Raw genomic sequence first — 26092 nt, 5'->3', positions numbered from 1 at the left:
TGCTCAGGGTCCCATATCAGCCTATTCCTTACCTCTTCATATCCTCTTCTCTCTGCAGCACACAAAACTGCTGTTTCTCTTTCTCTCCCATGTCTCCACCACATACTGTCTTTTTCCTCTCTCTCCTTCTCACATATTGGCTCAGTATTACTAATGCCTATTGATCCTGGGAAATGGGGTCAGAGATGGGTGCTCGGGTGGTGTCTTCTGGCCCAGCACTAGGCTCTAGGGATGAAAATGATTCTTAATGGTTTGCAGCCTCTTTTCTGTGCTTCAATTATGCTTCTGAAGAAAATGCTGTGAACTCTAAATATCTGGCTCCTTGTCAGATGTGCACCAAACTCAGTGTGCCTTACCTTGGTGTCTGGGTTTCCTCTTTTCAAAGCACAATCTGTTTCACTGATTAGATTGATGGTTTCCCTGTGTTTATCATCGTACCTACTTTCAAATTGCACTCGGAAGTCCATGTTCATGTATATACTATCAATTTATTGATTTGTGTAAACAAGACTTGCTTTTTCTGTGGATTCCAAGCAGTTCCTGTAAATTGGAAGATAAATAGGATATACTTGTGTTTCATTTAGGTGGAAAAGCGATGTTTTTAAGTGACAATGTGTACAGAGATGTGGGGTACCTGATCTCTTACTGACAGAGGACCCTTCTTTTCTTCCTGCTTGCATAACCTCAGTAAATGGTAAAGGCCATTTTTTTGAAAAGTTTATAGCTAGTTTTCTACAAGAAAATGTGTCAATAACTCAACTACATAGACTATATAAGTACATACACGTTATCCTTTGAGCAAACAGACCCCCACAGTGAATCCCATGTCAGCTATGCTTTATCCTCATTCCGACACAACCAAATTTAATGGGATACAAAGATAGAGAGACAGGGCAGAGTTTCTTATAAAACACAACTTGAAGTCTCATATTAAAAGTGTTTCAATTCTTCAACTATTCTTAGAAAATCTTAGACACCATAGTATGCATAATTAAGCCACTCATATGTAGTTTAAAAACATTACTAGTGGTTCCCAATGTCCAGCAACAGTTTTGAAAACTCTGAACAAAATACTGACAATATGGTATGTAAATCTGATAGCACAAACACAAATTTCAGACACTCACTTTTATTATTCATATTTTTATTTGTTTTATATTCACTATGTTTGTGTGTTTGTTTGTTTGTTTGTTTGTTTGTTTGTTTGAAACCTAGTCTCACTCTGTAGGTCAGGATGACCTAAGAATTTACCATGTATCTTGGAATGCACATCAATCTTCCTGCTTCAGATTTTCAATTATTAGTTTAATAGTCATAAACTACCAAGTCCAACCTACACTCCCTCTTTAAAACCACTGATTTCTACTCTAGAATGCTCTCTTCCTATTTGAGCTGAGGATATACTTTTATTCCAGCAGGACTAAAGCATAGTATGAATAAAGAAACGAAAGGACCAGACATCATTCAACTATCCACTGTCCACTGCTCCAACTGACAGGATACATGGAAGCAGATGCTTAAGTAGACTGCAGAGGGGAGACTGGACAGGGGATTGACAGGGAGCCAGCTTGTGAACCATATGCAAATGGAGTAGCTTGATGTCCAGCCAGCCTGCTCCTCTCACTCTCTTGCCCTCTGACCTGAGCCACATCTGTCAGTACTAACTCCCCTCTCCCAACCAGAGAATGTCATCACCGCTGCCTGGCTTGTGTTTTCGAAGTGCCTCCTCTGGGGTCTCCATTTGACCACCATGTGATGGACAGCCCACAGTGTGATAGACAGCCTACCATGTGACGAACAGGCACCCCAGGCATTAACATCATTATTCTGCCATTCACCACCCCATGCTGCTCATTTAATTTTAGCAGTGAGTGTTGCAAGGATTGTCCTTTATAATCTTAGAAAGCAAGAGAGGCCGTTAGGCTTGCTCAGACATTTGAATGCTCCTTTCCAATAACAGTGTGAGCTGTCTGATTTGATGGATTTTGGAGTTGCAATCTTTGAAATATAAAATGTCATACAGAGACTAAAGCTGAGGCCTGAGTTATTTGGGAGTTATTTTCTAACAACAGGTAAAGCAGTATAAAGAGACGCCACTTTATACTTCTTGATGATTAATACTTAGGAAAAACAGCAGATACAACTATACAGAAAAACAGCAACAGGAAGACTTCTTTGAATTATAGGAATTCTGGGTAATGTTCCTCTTCACCATGCCCTACCCCATGAAGGAAAGCCCAGAAACAGAAAAAAGGGTGAAGTCAAAAGAAATATTTCCTGTGTTTAACCCAAATGATAGTCACACACTTATTCTTTCACAGAGGAACAAAACATACTTTACTTTTTTGCTTAAAGTTTTGAAAAGATGGGAAGAAAGGAGAGTAAAAAGAAAAATTAGGCCTATGAGGATGGGTCAGTGCACAACCAAATGTACCTCACACACTTCCTTCAAAGAGGAATCGAGCATCAGGTCCAATGAGCATCTCTCTCATTTTTCCCCACTAACAAACATCGCTTGCTTTTTTTTATTAATAGACTTTGGAAACCAAACTTCTGGGTGAGAGAGAACGTTAGAAGCCACCTCTGGATGACAGTATGTAATGGAGAAGAGGGAAGATAAGAAGGAAATGAGCTGAGACTGCTGGAAATCCAGGAGGAGAGTTCTTGGGCAGTTGATAATGGAAAGAGGACAGTTGGAAGAAAACATGCCAATTGAACACGGCTCATCCAAAAGGTCCGCCATCCTATCCATAAGACAAGGTCTCAGCTCTAGCCCCAATCCAGTTGCAGGTAGATGATAGGGTGTCTACTCCACTTTCAAAGGAAAGCCAAAACCTGCACATTCCTCTATCATTCCCCCTACTCTACATCAACTGAGAGCACTCAGTTCATCGAGGGCCTAGAAGGAAATCACTCAAATATGTCACTTTTTTTGTTAGCGTTGCCATTTTTTTATACTCTTAGCAATAATTTTTACTTCATCTTGCGATTCTTTTAATTCTTTTTTCCATCAATTATTAAATTGGATATTTCTTATTTACATTTCAAATGTTATTCCCTTTCCCAGTTTCTATTTTAAATATTTGGTGTGCTAGTTTCTTTCCCTTTCATATATCAAGCTAATTTTCTTTCTACATTTTTCATTGTACAACAATCCCTCTTTTATTTTTCATTCTTTTCTCCATTTTCCCTTTTTATTTGCCCTTTTTTTGCTAACCCCTTTAGTAGTATTTTAATTTGACTTTATTTTAAAGGAGATACACCCATGCATGAGTGTAGTGTATGTGTGTGTACATGTATGTATGTGCATATGACTGTGAAGGCTACAGATCCATGTCAGGTGTCTTTCTTAATCATATTCCCCAATATTTTTGAAACAAGTTTTCTGACTGAATAAACATCTTAACAGTTCATCTAGACCGGCTGTCCTGACCTCTAGAAACCTGCCTGTCTCTGCCTTCCCAACATTTTGATTGCATACATGTACTACTGCAACTTTTGTTAATATCATATTTTAATTAATTGTTTCAAAAGTTCATACATGAGTTCAATGGGTTTCGATCATATCCACTCCCTACTCCTTGCCCTAACTCCTTCCAGATCTACTCTCTACTCAAGATCTCCCTCACAATTTCATAACCTCTCACTTTAAAACTCTTGAGTCTAATGTATGCTGCCCACATAAGTACATGTGAGCCATTCAATAGATTGTTGACCTACCAAGGGCTATATCCCTCAAGAATGTTGAGTTCCCTTGCCTAGCAGCCATCAACTGTCAGTGGTTCCTCAGTTAGGGGTAAGAATTTATGAGCTCTAGACTCTCCATGCTTAAACTATCAACTGGATTGATCTCATGTAGGTCTTGTCTAAGCAACCACAGATCCTGTAAGTTCATGAGTAAGTTCATTTGGCAAGCCCAAAAGACATTATTTTCTTTTGCTGTTCCCAAACCTTTGGCTCTAGTGATCACTCTACCCCTTCTTGCATGATGTTTCATGAGCACTGAGTCCTGAAGCCCAATTTGTGGCTGAGCACACCAGACACTTTTTGTCTACACTTTGACTACTTAAGAGTTTCTCTGTTAGCCACCATCTACTGCACAAAGACATTTTTCTGGTGAGAATTAAGGGCTTCACTAATCTATGGATTTAGAGAGATGAGTTTTAGGTGGCAGTTTGATACTATGTGTCTACTTAGAAAAGAAGTAGTAGTAGTAGTAGTAGTAGTAGCAGCAGCAGCAGCAGCAGCAGTAGCAGTAGTAGTAATAGGCCTATCTCTGGTTCCTATGGCGTCCTTAGCTATGGGTTCTTGGTCGGACCTAGAGTACCAAGAACTAAATCTAAAACCACAGCTTTCTTCTGCATACAAGGTCTTAAATCTAATCAGAAAGGGACTAGTATCCCATAAGACTTTTGGCATAATTTCACCCATCAGTATATCTTGACACATTAATCATTATTTCAGCACTCAGGTTTTCTCCTCCAGCGCACTGAACAATACCTTCACGTACAATGAAAGCTAACTAAATACAAGGAAGCTTCTTAGGGAGTACCAGATTAATTTTTAATATCCCGTGCTCAGTGTATATGCTGTCCATATCAACTTATGACCATTGCATTCAAGAGCAATGGTCACGGCCTGTTCTGTTTGGTGATATGCTGGAACAACCCTAACCAACAACTAGAGAAGTGGTGACCTATTCCTAGCACTAGGATTTTTATTTGGCAGCCTATGTATCCTGAAGGAAGGATTAATTCCAGCGTAGGGTAAATATGATTAGCAATTAAACTCTTTTATAAATAATATATATACACACACACACATATAGCTCCCTCCCTCCGTGTCCTCCCCACTTATACTTCCCCACCATTCTTTCCCTTTATATTACCTGTGATCTACTCTCCCATTAAGATCATCCTTCTCCTACCCACCCACCCCCCATAGCTACTATCTAATTCCCTTGCTTCTATGGACACTCCTAGATAAACACATAAATGTAGCAATTTAATACTAATATCTATATATTAGATAGAAATGCAATAAAAAAAGAAATGCAATATCTTTCCTGTTTCTGGATTATCTTTTTTGGTATAATATTTTCCAGCTCCACCCACTTACATGCAAATTTTATAGTTCCATTTTTCTTTATGTGTGAATAAAATTCCAAAATATAAATATCTTAAGTTTCATCATTCATCAGCTGGTGAGCATTTCCTAACTAATGTTTTTATAAAGAGTTGAGCAGCTATGGATGAGCAAGGATCTCTGAAGCAGGGTGTAGAGCCCTTCGGGTGCATCCTCGGGGGTTGTGTAGCTGGGTCATAGGGCAGGTCAATTTACTGTTTTCTGAGGAACATCTACACTGATTTCCACTTCTTGCCAACAATTACTGTCGTTTGTTTTCTTTATCTCAGTTATCTTAGCTGAAGAAAGACCAAACACACTTTCATTTTACCTATTCCTACTGTCTAAGTATGTTGTTTAAAAACATTTCGTAGTCACTTGTATTTCCTCTTTCAAGAACTAGTTCTTCAAACTTGTAGCTCATTAATTGGAAGGTTTGTTTGATTGGTTTTTAGTGGTTTGGCGACTTGTTTTGATTTTGGTTTCATTTGCTCTGTTTTTTTCCCTGTTATTCTTTGTGTATTCTTTGTATTCCTTTGTCAGATGTATAGCTGGCAATTTTTTTCCAATTGTGTAGTCTGCCTTTTCAGTTGATTTTTTATTTCCACCACAGAAGCATTTTTATTGCTTCAGGTCTTCAAGAAGACCCCTACCTGTTGGTCATTGGACCTACATCCTGAACAATCTGGATCCCATAAAGTTGTAAACTGAGCCTATGTTTTCAAAGGAACTCCTTGTTCTTTCTTCTAGAAGTTCCCAGCACCCAAGGGACTCACAGCCATATGAAACTACAGAGACTAGGCATTGACTGCCCTCTTCCAGGTTTGATGGGTACGTGCACACACATGACATACATTTACACACACATAAACATAAAAATAAAAATAAGCCCTTTTGAAAAGCGGTTGCATCAACAGTAAATTTACCAGAAAAATTGTCTTTTGGAAATTTCCTGCTTTTTTCCTGCTGTCATTCTTACCTTCCTCTCATGCTTTTGTTCATACCTTGTCCTTTTTCTACTTTAATAGTTTATTAAATCCTATATTAAATCTCCACTTTGACATTAGAAAAAAACGCTTCAAGTGAAGACAATGATTGGATAACGAAATTGATTGAATGTTATAACTCCTAAGGCTCATAGAATAAAACTTAAATTCATCAGTTATCCAGTTAACTTGGCATAAATAGAGGGGCAATAGTTCTCAAGTCAAACAGCCACAAATAAAATCTAATGCATTTCAAAACAAAAGGCTTAGAGTCATATGACTAGGTAAACAGGAGACCAGACAATTCTGGGTATTTCAGATATGTAGAAAATAATTTTTAAAACAAAATTAAAAAGTAAGCAGTTCAAAATAAAAACAGTGGACAATCTTCCCCCAATGTGAAAAATAAGAAAACTACATTTTCAGAAGGGGCCCTCATAAAAACAGATCATGAGGTCTCTTTTGTTTTGCTTTGGCGGATTAAGAATTTGCTAAATTTAAGACTGATGGCTTTGTAAACCAACGCAGACTGAATCCATTTCAATGAACTATTCAAGATAGAGAGCTATCTCCCAGGCCTTCGGGAAAATAATGGTACTCAAGTGCAGCACTAATTCAATACAAATTGTCAAGTGTCAGTATCAACTACTTAACGTGGTACTAGCAGAATAGCTATTACCGTTGACTCTACTCCCATTACTCAGAACCATTGCTTTGCTATTAAGCTATGGCTTGGGGGGAAATTTAGCTCTTTTCCCTTTAAGCATCGCTCATAATTTATTCCATCTGGAAGATTTGCATCAAGCATAATTTAAACTCTGCAGGCTCTATTTTCTCCTGGTGCAGAAACATAACTCCCATTAGCACTAATGAAAGCTATCTGTACATCTCAAGCAGGGCACCTCTCATAAGTGTTTAAGAACCGAAATGTTTTGTGTCCTGTGAGAACAGTATTATATCTGCATATGATTTAACAAGGTTAAAATGCAAAGAGTGGATTGTTTTCCAAATGATCGTACTCCAAGTAAACAGAAAAAGTTAAAAAAAGTCCATATTTTTCTAAAAATAAATAAACAAATAAATATAATAGCAGGAAAGTACCAAAGCTTTTTACATACTCATACACTCATACAAAAAACAGGAATCTCATCCCCAGACACAAACAAAGGCCAAAAATTACATTTGTCATAAGAGAAAGTTTAAACCCTCTGGTTATGATTCTTACCTTTTATCTATTTTTGAAGGTTTGTTTTATCCCTTGCATTTATGTGTATATGTTTCTGTGTATGTTATGTGTGTGCAGGTACACACAGAGGCCAAAAGGAAGTACCAGACTCTCTGGAGCTAGAGTTACATACAGCCAGTCGTAAGCCTTCTAACATGAGAGCTGGGAACCAAACCCAGTTCCTATGCCAGAACAATACACAGTTTTAACCACTGAGCCATTTCTCCTGTCCCATTCTTGCCTTTGTTGACCTATTTTTGCTTTGCAAATATCGGGTTTTATCTACAGAATATTTCTTTTTCCTGAAATGCAAAGCTTCAGAAGTCCTTCATGAGTCCCAATCTACCTTTAGATGGATTATAACAAGGGTAGGATCTTGCTTGGACTGTTTGGAAGTTCATGGCTAAAAGACAGCTCTTTTTACTATATTACTCCTGCCAATCCATGAGCATGGGAGATCTTTCCATCTTCTGAGGTCTTCTTCAATTTCTTTCTTCAGTGTCTTGAAGTTCTTATTGTACAGATCTTTTACTTGCTTGGTTAAAGTCACACCGAGGTACTTTATATTATTTGGGTCTATTATGAAGGGTGTCGTTTCCCTAATTTCTTTCTCGGCTAGTTTCTCTTTTGTATAGAGGAAGGCAACTGATTTATTTGAGTTAATTTTATACCCAGCCACTTTGCTGAAGGTGTTTATCAGCTTTAGTAGTTCTCTGGTGGAACTTTTGGGATCACTTAAATATACTATCATATCATCTGCAAATAGTGATATTTTGACTTCTTCTTTTCCGATCTGTATCCCCTTGACCTCCTTTTGTTGTCTGATTGCTCTGGCTAGAACTTCAAGAACTATATTGAATAAGTAGGGAGAGAGTGGGCAGCCTTGTCCAGTCCCTGATTTTAGTGGGATTGCTTCAAGTTTCTCTCCATTTAGTTTAATGTTAGCAACTGGTTTGCTGTATATGGGTTTTACTATGTTTAGGTATGGGCCTTGAATTCCTATTCTTTCCAGGACTTTTATCATGAAGGGGTGTTGAATTTTGTCAAATGCTTTCTCAGCATCTAATGAAATGAGCATGTGGTTTTGTTCTTTCAGTTTGTTTATATAATGGATCACGTTGATGGTTTTCCGTATATTAAACCATCCCTGCATGCCTGGGATGAAGCCTACTTGATCATGGTGGATGATTGTTTTGATGTGCTCTTGGATTCGGTTTGCCAGAATTTTATTGAGTATTTTTGCGTCGATATTCATAAGGGAAATTGGTCTGAAGTTCTCTTTCTTTGTTGTGTCTTTGTGTGGTTTAGGTATAAGAGTGACTGTGGCTTCGTAGAAGGTGATCCATCTGTTTCAATTTTGTGGAATAGTTTGGATAATATTGATATGAGGTCTTCTATGAAGGTTTGATAGAATTGTGCACTAAACCCGTCTGGACCTGGGCTCTTTTTGGTTGGGAGACCTTTAATGACTGCTTCTATTTCCTTAGGAGTTATGGGGTTGTTTAACTGGTTTATCTGTTCCTGATTTAACTTCGGTACCTCAATCTACAGATTCAATGCAATCCCCATCAAAATACCAATCCAATTCTTCAAAGAGTTAGACAGAACAATTTACAAATTCATCTGGAATAACAAAAAACCCAGGATAGCTAAAGCTATCCTCAACAATAAAAAGACTTCAGGGGGAATCACTGTCCCTGCACTCAACCAGTATTACAGAGCAATAGTGATAAAAACTGCATGGTATTCGTACAGAGACAGACAGATAGACCAATGGAAAAGAATTGAAGACCCAGAAATGAACCCACACACCTATGAGCACTTGATTTTTGACAAAGGAGCCAAAACCATCAAATGGAAAAAAGACAACATTTTCAGCAAATGGTGCTGGTTCAACTGGAGGTCAACATGTAGAAGAATGCAGATCGATCCATGCTTATCACCCTGTACAAAGCTTAAGTCCAAGTGGATCAAGGACCTCCACATCAAACCAGACACACTCAAACTAATAGAAGAAAAACTAGGGGAAGCATCTGGAACACATGGGCACTGGAAAAAATTTCCTGAACAAAACACCAATGGCTTATGCTCTAAGATCAAGAATCAAAAAATGGGATCTCATAAAACTGCAAAGCTTCTGTCAGGCAGAGGACACTGTTGTTAGGACAAAACGGCAACCAACAGACTGGGAAAAGACCTTTAACAATCTTACAACAGATAGAGGCCTTATATACAAAATATACAAAGAACTCAAAAAGTTAGACAGAAGGGAGACAAATAACCCTATTAAAAATGGGGTTCAGAGCTAAACAAAAGAATTCACAGCTGAGGAATGCCGAATGGCTGAAACACCTAAAGAAATGTTCAACATCTTTAGTCATAAAGGGAAATGCAAATCAAAACAACCCTGAGATTTCACCTCACACCAGTGAGAATGGCTAAATCAAAAAACTCAGGTGACAGCAAATGCTGGCAGGATGTGGAGAAGAGGAACACTCCTCCATTGTTGGTGGGGTTGCAGACTGGTACAACCATTCTGGAAATCAGTCTGGGTTCCTCAGAAAATTGGACATTGAACTGCCTGAGGATCAGCTATACCTCTCTTGGGCATATACCCAAAAGATGCCCCAACATATAAAAAGACACATGCTTCACTATGTTCATACGAGCCTTATTTATAATAGCCAGAAGCTGGAAAGAACCCAGATGCCCTTCAACAGAGGAATGGATACAGAAAATGTGGTACATCTACACAATGGAATATTACTCAGCTATCAAAAACAACGAGTTTATGAAATTAAGTGGCAAATGGTTGGAACTGGAAAATATCATCCTGAGTGAGCTAACCCAATCACAGAAAGACATACATGGTATGCACTCATTGATAAGTGGCTATTAGCCCAAATGCTTGAATTACCTAGATGCCTAGAACAAATGAAACTCAAGGCGGATGATCAAAATGTAGATGCTTCACTCCTTCTTTAAAAGGGGAACAAGAATACCCTTGGCAGGAAGAGAGGCAAAGATTAAAACAGAGACTGAAGGAACACCCATTCAGAGCCTGCCCCACATGTGGCCCATACATATACAGCCACCCAATTAGACAAGATGGATGAAGCAAAGAAGTGCAGACCGACAGGAGCCAGATGTAGATCGCTCCTGAGAGACACAGCCAGAATACAGCAAATACAGAGGTGAATGCCAGCAGCAAACCACTGAACTGAGAATAGGACCCCTGTTGAAGGAATCAGAGAAAGAACTGGAAGAGCTTGAAGGGGCTCGCGACCTCATATGTACAACAATGCCAAGCAACCAGAGCTTCCAGGGACTAAGCCACTACCTAAAGACTATACATGGACTGACCCTGGACTCTGACTCATATGTAGCGATGAATATCCTAGTAAGAGCACCAGTGGAAGGGGAAGTCCTGGGTCCTGTTAAGACTGAACCCCCAGTGAACTAGACTGTTGGGGGGAGGGCGGTAATGGGGGGAGGGTTGGGAGGGGAACACCCATAAGGAAGGGGAGGGGGGAGGGGGATGTTTGCCCGGAAACCGGAAAGGGAATAACACTTGAAATGTATATAAGAAATACTCAAGTTAATAAAAAAAAATTAAAAAAAAAAAGACAGCTCTTTCCCAATTCTTTTCTATTCAGCTGCTCTTGTGGATTGCTTTTTAGCATATCATACTGCTGAATTTCCCTACACACCAAGTCAAGTTCATTACAACTCATAGTAGTTTCTTGTGAGAGCATCACATTGAACTTCCCCCTACACACATTTCTGGCTGGTGTATAAAATCATTTGGATTGCCAAGGACTCTGGATTATTGCAGGAGTAAATCTGTTAAATCTCATGCTCCCCCTTAAAAAAACAAAGCAGATAGTTGGTTATAAAATTAACTCAAACAAATCAGTACCCTTCCTCTACTCAAAGGATAAACAGGCTGAGAAAGAAATTAGGGAAATAACACCCTTCACAGTAGTCCCAAATAACATAAAATACTTCGGTGTAACTTTAATCAAGCAAGTGAAAGATCTGTATGGCAAGAACGTCAAGTCTCTGAAGAAAGAAATTGAAGATCTTAGAAGATGGAAAGACCTCCCATGCTCTACAGATTCAATGCAATCCCCCTCAAAGTTCCAACTCAATTCTTTATAGAGATAGAAAGAGCAATTTGCAAATTCATTTGGAATAACAAAAAACCCAGGATAGCAAAAACTATACTCAACAATAGAAAAAAATCTGGGGGAATCACCATCCCTGACCTCAAGCAGTATTACAGAGCAATAGTGATAAAAACTGTATGGTATTGGTACAGAGACAGGCTGATAGATCAGTGGAATAGAACTGAAGACCCAGACATGAACACACACACCTATGGTCACTTCATCTTTGACAAAGAAGCTAAAACCATCCAATGAAAAAAGACAGCATTTTCAACAAATAGTGCTGGTTCAACTGGAGGTCAGCATGTAGAAGAATGCAAATCAATTAATTCTATTGCCCTGTACAAAGCTTAAGTCCAAGTGGATCAAGGACCTCCACATCAAACCAGATACAGGCAAACTAATAGAAGAAAAAGTGGGGAAGAGTCTTGAACACATAGACACTGGGGAAATTTTCCTGAACAAAACACCAATGGCTTATGCTCTAAGATCAAGAATGGGATCTCATAAAACTGCAAAGCTTCTGTAAGGCAAAGGACATTGTCATTAGGATAAAATGACAATCAACAGATTGGGAGAAAATCTTTACCAATCCTACATCTAATAAAGGGCTAATATCCAAAAATATACAAAGAAACAAGAAGTTACACTCCAGAGAGTCAAATAACACTATTAAAAATGGGGTACAAAGATAAACAAAGAATTCTTAGCTGAGGAATATCAACTCACTGAGAAACACCTAAAGAAATGCTCAACATCCTTAGTCATCAGGGAAATGCAAATCGAAACAACCCTGAAGTTCCACCTCACACCAGTCAGAATGGCTAAGATCAAAAATTCAGGTGACAGCAAATGTATGCAAGAATGTGGAGAAAGAGGAACACTCCTCCATTGTGGGTGGGATTGCAAACTGGTAAAACCATTCTGGAAATCAGTCTGAAGGTTCCTCAGTAAATTGGATATTCCACTACCTGAGGACCCAGCTATACCTCTCCAGGGCATATACCCAAAAGATGCTCCAACATTCAACAAAGACACATGCTCCACTATGTTCATAGCAGCCTTATTTATGATAGTCAAAAGCTGGAAAAAACCCAGATGTTCTTCAACAGAGGAATGGATACAGAAAATGAGGTACATCTACACAATGGGGTACTAAGTGACAATCATGAAATTCATAGGCAAATGAATTGAACTAGAAAATATCATCCTGAGTGAGGTAACCCAATCACAGATAAACACACATGGTGTACACTCACTGATAAGTGGATATTAGCCCAAAAGCTTGAATTACCCAAGATACAATCCACAAACCCCATGAAGCTCAAGAAGAAGGATGACCAAAATTCAGATGCTTCACTCCTTCTTGAAAGGGGGAACAACAATATTCACAGGAGGGGATATGAAAGCAAAGTTTAGAGCATAAACTGAAATAACAGCCATTCAGAGCCTGCCCCACATGTGGCTCATACATACAGCTACCAAAACTATGTACGATGGATGAAACTAAGAAGTGCATGCTGACAGGAACTGTATATAGATTTCTCCTGAGAGACACAGACAGAGCATGTCAAATACAAAGGAAAATGCTAGCAGTAAACCGCTGAACTGAGAACTAGACCCCCGATGGAGGAATTAGAGAAGGATTGAAAGAACTGAAGAGGCTTGCAACCCCATAAGAACAACAATGACAACCAACCAGAGCTTTCAGGGACTAAACCAATACCCAAAGACTATACATGGACTGACTCATGGTCCAACTGCATGGGTAGCAGAGGATGGCCTTATTGTGCACCCGTGGAAGGAGAAGCCCTTGGTCCTGCCTAGGTTGGACCCCCAGTGTAAGGGAATGTTGGGGGTGTAAGGAGGAGTGGATGGTGAGGGAAGCACCCTTATAGAAGAAGGGGAGGAGGAGGGGATAGGGCACTTATGGACAGGAAACCAGGAAAGGGAATGACATTTGAAATGAAAGTAAAGAAATATGCAACAAAAAGAATGAAAAGAAAAGAAAACAAAGCAGATAGTTAATGCTTCCTGAACACACAGAAACAATCCAGAGGAAGATGAAAGGATTTCTTCATAGTTTTAGAATCAAATGTCTATTCCAAAAAAACAGTAATGTCGCCAAGTTTTGGTGTGGAAGTTTGGTTATCACAGCATTGATATCCCTGCGACTGTGTACTACACAAAACACTGATATAAAGAAGCCTCACTGTTAAACACTATTAGCATATTCAGTTGGAAAGACAAATACAAACACAGACTCTCATGTTTGAATCGTGTGCAGCAGCAATATTTATTTTTGCGAGGAGCAAGCAAACAGAAGCTTAGACAGAGAGGAAAAGCTAACAAGTGCATTGAAGGATATGTGAGTAAATGCTTACAGTAGCTTAGGAGGTCTTATTTATCATCAAAAAACAACTAGTTAATTTCTCCTTATTGTTTTTTTTTCTGTACAACATGTAGCTGTTATGTACTTGTGGCCTTGCCAAATGGAGTTTGTCTAGAGGCATATGTTTAATAAAATGTTTATGAGTACACAGAACACATACAACATTAAAGCAATATCTTTCCTTTGAAACTGACAAATGCAAAGCACTTGAGAATTTGAGTATTTACCTATTTTAACTCTCTACATTATATCCAAGCGCTTGGAATCTGAGTACATTTGAGCAAAGGAAAATAAAAAAGCATTATGTACATCAAGAAAGAGCTGACAGACATACTGAAGCCACTAAGTTTGTTTGTCTAAATAATTTTTCCAATGTTATTTCCCTGATGTTTGATTTCATATATTTTCAGGTTGCTAGATATTCTTTAATACTCATCCATGCTCTTTGATATTCATGGACGTTTTCATCATTATTACAAGTATATATGAACATGTACATATATATGTACACTCCTAAATATAACTTACTCAGCCTGTATAACATTACTTCTGCATGGCTAGATATATTGATCCCAGAAGAAGCAATATAGTAAACAAAAATCCCAATCCCAGGTATTAAATATCTCCCTAGCAGTTTTTGGTCAGGGATATCCTAGAATTCCCCTCCTTTTCCCTCCCAAAGCAATACAGATGCTTACCTTTCCACTTGATTACCCATCAGAACTATATGATAAAACAATATTACTAAACACACCACAAATCTTAGCTGTAAGATACAGAGAAACAGCTGGAACTGAGGTGGAACTCCTCTCTAATGGCTAGCTTTCAAAGTGATAGAAGGTACTATATAGGCTGTGGGTATGAAAAAAAGACATCAATGAACTTTTCTACTGTGAGCTCTCTGAACCACAACATCAACAAAACAGGTAATATCTGCTTGCATGTGCAACAATGGCATGACTACTTGGAGGTAACCAACTATCCTATGCATGGACTGAGGCCTGGTCCATAGACAAGAAGCTTTTTGTGGTACTGTAACTTAATAAAAACCACATTCCTGGAAAGTCATAGACTCTAGGAGGTAAACTAGTGCTTATATTTAGCTAAATAAATATAGTGTCACTTTGCCCTCTAAATATCTATAGTTATACCCACAAAGACTACTTTTAACCATGGTTAAAGAACATTTCTTTGCAGTGAAAAGTGCTGAATTCAGACTCATGACTGTCCAAAATGCCGAGAGTAAAAGCTCAGTCCTAAACACATCATATAAACTATACCTTCTAAGACTAAGGAACATTGTCAAAAAGGAGACAGAAGAATGTAACAGATGGCACTTAAATAGAAGGCTATAAAACCCCATCTTCTAGACACAATACAGTCATTATAATCATAAACTCATAGCAACAGTGGTCACTTGCTCTGAATCTACACAAGGCAGGCCATGTCAAGAGTAAAAGCCATTCATGGATGAGAGGTTCAGGGGTCCTCTAACTTCTGTGTCATTGGCTACTGACTCTAGAAGATGGACAACCATTGTCTTCAGTCATGTACCCACTGGTAAGCTCATCAAACACCAGCGGATAGTTCCAATACTGTAGTCACACAGATGATCAATCCAGAGGGATACAAACAAAACAAAAATATGTAAATGTGGGAAAGAGATTAGTAGAAAAGGAGGTGGTGTAAGCAAAATAGATGTCGCGCCCACCTCGTCCGGCAAGCAAGACGCAACACCGTTGGATCCTTGTCAACAGCCTTTATTGCAGGACACCTTCATTGCTGATACTGGGACTTCGAGCGGCAAAAGCGCTCACCTTATATACACAAACAGGCTGGGGCTATGCTAATTGTCTTTCAGGGATTGGTGGAGCACGAATCACCCCACTATCACCCCACTATCACCCCATTATCACCCCACTATCACCCCACTACTTGTCCTCCAGGGATTGGCGGAGAATGAATCACCTCACTAGCATGGTACCGCCCCCTCATTAGCATATCACTGGCCAACTGACACCAGGTGCAAAACCTGCGCATGCACAGTACCGTTGTTCACCACAGGAGAGCGCCCTACAAATAGAGACAATAGAGAGGAGAGCAATGAGAAATCATTATATACATATTTGAAATATTAAAAAAACTATTAATGATTTTGAAAAGGACATGTGTTTAAATTTAGTGGTAGAGCACATCAGGGGCAAATCCATAGATTCAACCCTCAGTACATCTATAGAGAAAAATGTAAATAAAAAATAGTAGTCAAACTCAAATGACATAAAACTGGAAGAAACATGACACTCCTCGGATACCTTCTCCTTCATCTACCATTTTATCTTCATCTTCCTCGCCAACTCTGCCATCTCTGTGTGATATTGTGGCATATTCATTGGATTTCTTTTTCTTGTATTTATTCTGCTTTCCAAACATATGTACCCTATAAACAATAGAATATCCAAAGAATGAGGTATCTTTTATACATTAGGAAGATGAGTGATAGCTTAGAATACTAGGTAGTTTTAGGTGACTACCAGTCACCACAAAGATGAAGACATGATTAGAGGGTTGAGACTTTCAAACCTATACTGTAACATCTATTATAGGGTTGACTGAAAATTGAGTATCACTATCATAATAATTAGGGTTTCCATTGCTGTGAAGAAACACCATGACCAAAAAGCAAGTTGAAGAGGAAAGGGTTAACTTGGCTTATACTTCCAGATCATAATCCCCTGTTAGAGGAAGTCAAGACAAGAACCCAAGTAGGGCTGGAACCTAGAGGCAGGAGCTGATACAGAGGCCATGGAAGGTGCTGCTCCCTGGCTGGCTCATGTCTTGCTCAGCCTACTTTCTTATAGAACACAGGACCACCAGCCCAGAAATGGCACCACTCACAGTGGGCGATGCCCTCCCCCATTGATCTCCAATTGAGAAAATGTCTTACACCTTATCCCATGGAGACATTTCCTCTACTGAGGCTTCTTCCTCTCTGATGGAAAACCAACCAGACACACAAAACTAGCTGGTGCAATCACCAATGGCTAATGGTTTAATAAATAATACAAATGAAATAATGTACTCATCAAAGCCCAAAATTATTAGATTCATGGAGCTTCTAGATCACTAAACCAAGGGATGACCCTGGAAGGACAATGCCTACAGAAATAACATAGATTCAGCATTTCTGACCTCACCCCACATAGCCTGCCATCTGGCTCTTCAGTCAGTATCCTTTGTAATATCTTTATAACAACCCGGTAAGCATATATAATTATTACTGAGCATTATATGAACCACTCTATAAAATTAAACATACCCAATAAGGAAACTGTGGAAACATAAATTTATAACCTAACACAGCATAGAACCTGAGGCTAACAATTAGCTTCTGAATTAGATTATTTTTCTGGGGCTTGGCCTTTAACCTGGGGAGTCTGGTGCTATTTTATCCTGAGGAGTCTGGGGTATCAGGATTAATTTGAGTAAGAGCATACTCAATTGGTGTCCACTAGAGAACTGTTTGAAACACAGGGAAATATTCCCACCAATGAAAATATACTTTGGTTTTTGTCCTTTTATGAGTTGGTGTGAGACTGGTTTTTGTTTTTTTTTTCAATATATCTTGCATTTTTCCAAGATAACTTGGAAACTATAAAGCCCACAATTTTTAAAACTGTAGAGCAAAACATCTTCACACATTTGTTCTGATTTATTTTAGTCTAAGCATATTTACTTTCAGAAGGATGATCAAAATAGTTAATATATACAATACGGACAGCAACCAGTCAGAATACTGCAGCTGAAATCAAGCAATAATCTCCATGTACCAGGTAAAAAGTATGAATCAGAAGAGAAATATGTATGACACCTCAGGGTCCTTTGCAGAAAGTTGAAGTTGTGCTGTCACAATTAATAGAGCACAATGAGCTCCCTACGGAGATTTATTGACCTGAAAAAGAAAGATAGAACCTGTCTGATACTAATCTATTATGGCCCAGATTCAGATAATATAAAATAACATTATTAGCCATGGTATAGCATAAAATCATTCACCTTCCTTGTAAAACAAATCATCATAGGGCATATTGGACACAATTACATCTGTCATGCAGATTCTTTAGTGGCTACCTAACAGCCCCAGTTTCTTGGGAAGAAATAGGAATACTTTGTCCATAGTGCTATGTCACTTCAACCAAATTGCACCTAGCTTAGCTGACACAGTCTCCACCTTCAATGAACAAGACCTGGACTACACTGAAAAGGTGAAATTATCACTCATAGAACCACAGTGGGAATATCTGTTGCTGTGTTTCAAAAAGTTTTTCTTCTGTACAACTTTGTTCCTTTCTATTATTGTTATCATTATTTTATTATTATTTATATTATTATTATTTTATTACTTAACCTTTTTTTACATATGTGACCCCTCACAAGAGAATGGGTATTCATACAGATTCCAAGATGACTACATCCTGGTGAAAATGAAACAAGGCCACGGAGTGCTCCGACATCTGATTAAAGTTGACTCCGGAAATTTCTCTGAGGGTATTCCATGATGTGCTCAACAACTGAAGAATCAGAATGACTAGATTGCTCTCCCCACTGTGTACAAATGTCATTCAATCCATGACAGTCCTGAGCAGAAAAGGATGAGTAAATAACAGGCTACAAGAGGCAGACTTCTTCTTCTCTGTCTGGTGATCTTCAATTACAGATGTTCAGCTTTTATCTTCAGACTTGGATATGGGGGTTGGGGATTTAGCTCAATGGTAGAGCACTTGCCTAGCAAGCGCAAGGCCCTAGGTTCATTCCCCAGCTCCGAAAAAAAGAAAAAAAAAACAGACTTGGATATGGATTAGAATCTAACACCACAGACATCCTTTAGTTTAGATTTCTTAGCCTCAAATATGTGAGGCAACTTTTATAACAAATATATAAGGTAACATATTAACCCATTATCAATGACTAGTAACATTATTTGTGTGACATTAATAGATGTATGTAATGTGTTCTTCCTATTAGTTCTATTTCTCTGAAGCATCCTTACAGATCCACAATGGTCATTTCAAGCTGAATTATAGAGTGTTTCTCCTAAACCAGGAATTCTGCAAAAGAAAGCTTTGTCCTTTTCAATTCACTAAATGAGGCATTCATGATGTTTGTGTTGATAATATATATAAATGCTTGATAAGCTGAAAGTCCTTTGTAAACATCATTGTTAATCGTGTCATGTTTATAATAGGTATTTATTGTTCCTAAGAGATTGTAGGGAGGAATAAAAGAACCATTCTAAAGCAGAAATGTGACTAAAATTAGTCTTTGCTTTACTAACATTATAAAGACAGTAAATTATCTACATAAAAGTCTAGTGAAATTCATGCCATTACATTGATTAATTAGCTGAAGAAAAGTTAAATCTCCATTCTGTTTTTATGACATAAGCAAGGCCAGCACTGCAGAACTTGAAAGAGAAGCCAAAAGCTAAGAATATTTAGTTCTTTTCACTGAACTTCCTTTAGAATCTTTCCTAGGAACTTGCTCAATCTCAAAATTTGATTTATTCAAAGCCAAGAAAATTATAAATGAACACCAGGACATCAATACCAGAATATCAATAATAATCGTGGTGATTGTTAAACACGTTCACAAAAGTTCTGTGATTCTCTTTCGTTCAAGAAGTAAAACTTGAAATGACAAGGTGGCTCAGTAAGTGAAGGCCCCAGGTTCATCCCCTAGTACCCCAAGCAGAAGGCAAAAACAATGTTCCAAATTATCCTCTGACCCCACATGAGCACTGTAGTCCATCACATACACCCCTTACCTCAGCACGTGCAGGTGCGCGCGTGCGCGTGCGCACACACACACACACACACACACACACACACACACACAGAGTTTTTTTTAAATAATTAGAACCTAATTTACTTCCTTTAAACTTGCAGCTAGATAAACATGGCTGAAGTAACAGTTTGCTACTTTATTTTTTTCCTTTTTATACTCTCTCCCCCCTGATTTTACCCTAGAGAAACATGATCATTCTACAATTACTTCTAATCACTGCAACCACAAGCCAACATTGTCTTTACAAACACATAATCTACAGACATTTGCTGAGATAACTTCTGCCTGTTGGGTTGTCATTCCCTTAAATAACGTCCTTATTTTATGTTACTACAAACTGCAAAATCAACCAGGCTTATCTTGTATACTTTCTTCTTGTTTCATCAAAGAGGAAACCATCTTTCCCAACACCACCCCCTCTTCAAAGGACTAGGCTCTCTGCCAAACACAAGAAAGTTTCAACATATATTTAAAAAAAACTACTGCTGTCTTCTTTTTTATTTTTTTAGGTTTATTTATTTTATGTATATGAGTACACTGTAGCTGTCTTCAGACACACCAGAAGAGGGAACCAGATCCTATTATAGACGGTTGTGAGCCACCATGTGGTTGCTGGGAATTGAACTCAGAACGTCTGGAAGAGCAGTCAGTGCTCTTAACCACTGAGCCATCTCTCCAGACCTGCTGTCTTCTGTCTATAGGTCTATCTATAGTTATAGGGCACAAGTCTGAGTCACAGTGGATTAAACATTTGAAGCTGGAATCTACTGATAGATTTTGTCAGTAACTAAAAAGAAAAAAGTATTAGATTTATTAGATTCATCAGGGTTTCTAAATTCTAACATTCTACTTCTTGATTTATCATATTGTGATATTGCCAATGATTTTATTTCCCAGTGCTTAAACAAAGATCTGTAAGAAAAAAATCTACAAGAATCCATGTATTGAACCAAATAGCTTTGCTGGCATGAAAGAACCCTTTCTGGGTTTTCTTATTCAACATTCCTTATAGTTTTAAATTCCAAAGAGAATACAGTAAGTCTTCTTACTTTATATTCTTACTTTATGAAAATTAGCCTGGAACATCTTAAGGCTTATAGTGCCAGAAAATTAAGAAGTGCTTTTAAAAACTGGAGGTATGTCAAAGAGACACACGAGCCAATAAAAAAAGAGTTTTTGATACAGAAAATAGAATCAATTTGGGAAGAAAAATAAATCATTGAATCATACCCCCAAAATATCATATCTATTATACTAATATAAGTAAATGATGGAATGATATAAGTAAAAGATGAAATTCCCATTCAGGAGAATTTTAAATAAGTTATACAAATACTCCAGTGTTTAAGGAGATGAAGCAGAATAGCTTGTTCTGAGAATGACCTATGTGTATTTTCTTTCTTCCAAAAGGTACAAAAACAAACAAACAAACAAACAAACAAACAAATAAATAAATAAATAAATAAATAAATACATTTTTAAAAGGTACAAATGAAAAGGTGAAAGTTGGGAGAACAGGATAACTTTAGAGTTGGGAAAGCTAAGAAAAAGCAGGCAAGGCAGCCAATAATAGTGATGGCATTTTATATCTGTGGTCCTCTGTCATGTCATACTTCATATCACCTTTCTATTAACCAGGATAACTTCATCCAAATATCCAGTCAGGTATGGTTCACAAAATGCCTAATCAGTCCTTCTCTAAGCAATCAAGATCATCAAAACAGAAAAAAGGCTGACAAACTGCCCAGTCAAGAAGAAACTGAAACATAGTGATTAACTATGATATGAAATCATGATGTCCTGAAATAGAGGAAGAACACTAGGTAAAAGGTAATAAAATCTAAATTAATCATAGGTCTTAATTAATAACAATTTATGATAAGGGAAATCAGACAGGGTATGTACGCAAACTTTATACTAGTTTCAATCTTTTTCTGTGAGTAACTTTTCTAAATTAAAAAAAGGTTATTCTAATATAAAAATGAGTGCAGCCAAGCCTGAGGACCCAAGTTAGATCCTGAGAACCAACAGTGTGGAAGGAAAAACTAATTCTCCCAACCTGTTCTCTGACCTCCATAACTATGTCCTGGTATGCAGGTGTGAAAATATACACACACCACAAATATTTGTAAAGGTTGTTTCCATTTTTTTCTTCAGGAACAGATCTAAAGGGAAAAGCAGAAACATTTAACTTACTTGATTTCAAGTGGCCATTCAGGAAAAAGATTGAATAGACAAGAGTTCCCGTGTTGTCTTCCTCCTCCTCCCCTCACTGTCCCACTTTGTACAGCTTGTCGAGAGTTACTCATGCATAATTAGAGGCATATGCTACGCATCCCCAGCTATTAGATAGAGTTGCCACTCTGAGATAAAAAGATTAAGATGTCTCCTTTTGATTTAAGCCTTCTCTGTGAAACATCACTTGTAGGGTAGCAGGCAGCAGGAAAGAGAGTAGGCAGATACGCTAAGTAAAAGAAATGAAAGATTACAGGACCACTGGAGTGAGCTGAAGCTTGGCTTCATCTTTGAGGCTGCATGGAAGTTAAATGGTTCTCATCACCATCCACAAAGAACTCCATCAGTCTCCACCAGACAACGTGAAGGAAAGCTAAGACATCACTCTAAAAACTATTTCATGAGAACAACTGGCCACCTCAGAGTATTCATAAACTGTCTTCAAAAAGTAGTAGCAAACATGGTTCATCTAGTTGCTAAGATGAGATGAAGGTTTGACCAAGTGTAACTAAACCGAATCAGTTGGGCTTGGCCCCTGTACTTCAGCTGAAGGGAAGCACACCACCAAAAGTGGTAAAAAGATTGCCACCAAAAGTCATAAAATTGTAATGTGATTATTGACCCTCAAAATCACCACCACTACCACCACATGGTCCAACAAAGATAACTTTATTAGGCTTGTGCAGTAAGGTACAACACTCCTTGACAGAATTGTAGTTTTATCACAGAGAATGATTATAGTATTTTAGGACCTCTTCTATGCAATTTTCTGTGGTAATGAGATGAACTCTAAAAGGATAAGCATGCACCCCACCACCAAACTACATCACCAGTTCTACACTTCCCGACCTATACTTAGTATAGTATTTTTATTAAGTCAGAGGGAATTGCATACATTTATGCAATGTATTTTGATCATATTCACTCCTCACTCCTCCCCATAAATCCCCCCACACCATGCTCTCATCTGTCTCTTCCCAAAATTAATATCTTCCTTTTTTACATTACCAGAGTCTAATTTTTCTTTCACTAATTCTTGTTGACTATTGTCATGGATGTGGGACTGTCCATGAGAGAGTGGTTGATCTACCAGGAACCATAGTCTTAAAGAAAACTGTTTCACCCTTCTCAGAAACTATAAACTGTCAATAGCTTTTGATCTACAGATGGGAGCTCTTGAGTGTTTCCTTCAGTACCCTGAAATGTTTACTGGAATGTTTGGTCTTTTGCAGGCCTTATGTAAGCAACCACAGATGATCATGAGAGATGTGCTCCTGTCAAATCCAGAAGACAATGTTCCCCTACAGTTTTCCTCAACTTCTCTCTCTTATAATCTCTCTGTCGCCTCTTCTGCAATGATCCCTGAGCCTTTAGGAGACGTACTGTGTTACAAAGGTCTCATTTGTGGCTTTATACTCCACAGACACTTCTCTGCACTTTGAGTAATTGTGAATGCCTATGGTCAACTGCCATGCCATTCTCTGCCCAAAGAAACTTACAAGGCCTGAGAGTTCCGTGAATCTTTGGTACAGATACACAATTCTATAAAGAACTTTGATTTTACAAAGACGCCTATTTAGCAAATTATTAGTAGTAGATTTGCACCACTAATATGAGCTATTCCCGTAACATCCATGTCACTATTACACCATATACATGTCTTGCCACTCAAGTCCTTATTATTACACTTAGTGACTTGAAAGCATTTTCTTGAAAGCAAAGAACTGGTTAGTATGAGAATGAGTTTATGGCACAATAGTTCTAGATGAATAGAGATGGAAAAGTGGACTTTTTATTTATTAATCATTTTATTCATTTACAGTTCAAATGATATTACCCTACCCAGTTACCCCTCCACAAATCCCTCATCCCATCCCTCCTCAGCGCCCCTTGCATTTGCCTCTATGAGGGTACTCTTCCACCCATTCACCCACTCCTACCTCACCCCTCTAGCATCCCCATATACTGGGGCATCAAGCCTCCCAACTCTCCCGTTGGTGTCAGATAAGGCCATCCTCTGCTACATATGTATCTGGAGTCCTGGCCCCCTCTATGTATACTCGTTGGTTGGTGGTTTAGTCTCTGGGTGCTCTGGATGGTCCAGTTAGTTGATATTGATCTTCTTATTAGGGTTGCAATCCCCTTCAGCTCCTTCAGTCCTTCCCCTAGCTCTTCCATTGAGTTCCCAGGCAGAGACTGATGATTGGGTGAGAGCATCTGCATCTGAATTGGTCAGGTGATGGCAGAACCTCTCAGGGTACAGTCATACCAGGCTCCTGTCAGCAAGCAGTTCATGGCATCAGCAATAGTGTGGGGTGTTGATACCTGTAGATGGAATGGGTCCCTAGGTGGAGCAGTCTCTGGATCTTTCAGTCTCTGTTCCAGTGTTTTGTCCCTGTCTTTCCTTTGAATGAGAACATTTCTGGATTAAAAATTTTGAGGTGTGTGGGTGGCCCCATCCCTCAACTGGGAAATGTGCCTCTCTATCTACTGGAGGTGGTCTTTACAGGTTGCACCTCTCCTTTGTTGGGTATTTAGCCTAAAGTCATCACAATTGGCTCCTAGGAGACTCTCACTTCCCTGGAATCTGGGACTTTCTAGTGGCTACCCCAGTTCTCCATATCTGCTACATGTTTCTATTCAATTTCCTGATCCTTTGTATGTCTCTCCTGTCCCTTCCAATACCTGTTCTTGTCCTCCTTTTTTCTCTCCCCCTCCTTTCTCCCTCATCTGGTCTCTCCTTCCCTCTAGCTCCTGTGATTATTTTGTTCCCCGTTCTATGTAGAATTGAAGCATCTACACTTTGGTCTTCCTTCTTTTTAAGGTGCATATGGTTTGTGGGTTGTATCATGGATATTCTGAGCTAAAATCCACTTACCATTGAGTACATGCCATGTGTGTTCTTTTGTGACTGAATCACTCAGAAAGATATTTTCTAGTTCCATCCATTTGTCTAAGAATTTCATGAAATCATTGATTTAAATGGCTGAGTAGTAGTCCCTTGTGTAAATTTACCACATTTTCTGGATCCATCCCTCTGTTGAGGGACATCTGTGTTGTTTCCGGCTTCTGGCTATTATAAATAAGGCTGCTATAAACGTAGTGGAGCATGTGTCCTTGTTATATGTTGGAGCATCTACACTTTGGTTTTCCTTCTTTTTAAGCTGCATATGGTATAGGCCTTTTGGGTATAGGCCCAGGAGTGATATAGCTGGGTCCTCAGGTAGAACTATTTCCATTTTTCTGAGGAAGTGCCAGACCGATTTCCAAAGTGGTTTTACCAGCTTGCAATCCCACCAGCAATGGAGGAGTGTTCCTCTTCCTCTGCATCCTCACCAGCATCTGCTGCCGCCCTAGTTAATGAGAGTTGTAAAATGTAAGCTGCTAGTCCTGATACATAAGCTATTACAGTCGACAGAGTCTTTCATCCCAGGAGTGAATATTCCCTCTGGAAAATAGTTAACTTTTGGTTTTATATAAGATAAGAATAAAAATCTTCTTAGTTCCATTATGGCTTAGAGCATTGGCAAGCAATACCTTTGGTTATAATATAAGTAACACAAAAATTGGTAATTGTTGGGCAGTTTTAACTTTCAGCCCTTAGGATAGAGCAAAGAATGAAGTGAGTCCCGGCCCTGCCTTCTGATATTTGTACCCTGTATAATCCTAACCCCTGGAGTATGGGCATGATGCATGATTTTCTCCTAAGCAACTGAATACTACAAAGGTAATGGGATATAGGTGACTGTGATATGTAAGATCACAGGGTCCCTCTTTTGAGATATTTTTATCCCTTTCTTCTTGTACTAAGAAGGCTAATAGGACTGATAATTATAGCTCCTAGCCATAAAAACTGAGTTCTTCGAGAAACTAAAAAGCATTGACATCTTCTACATTGTGCACATATATAATACAGGCTCCTTCTACAGTCAAGCTTTACAAGAGGTTGAAAATTCAGGCAAAACATTGATTCAGTGATGTGAGACTCTAAAGGAAAAGTCCCAGATAAGTCATTCCCAGATTACGTATACACAGAGACACTAAGATAATTGAGTAATTGTTAAGGCATAGGAATTCATGGTAAGATTGTTACGCAGCTATAGAAAACCAATAGTCTGAA

The sequence above is a fragment of the Rattus rattus genome, chromosome 3, assembly GCF_011064425.1.
Source record: "Rattus rattus isolate New Zealand chromosome 3, Rrattus_CSIRO_v1, whole genome shotgun sequence".
NCBI lineage: Eukaryota > Metazoa > Chordata > Mammalia > Rodentia > Muridae > Rattus > Rattus rattus.
Note: the sequence above shows the minus strand (reverse complement) of the source record.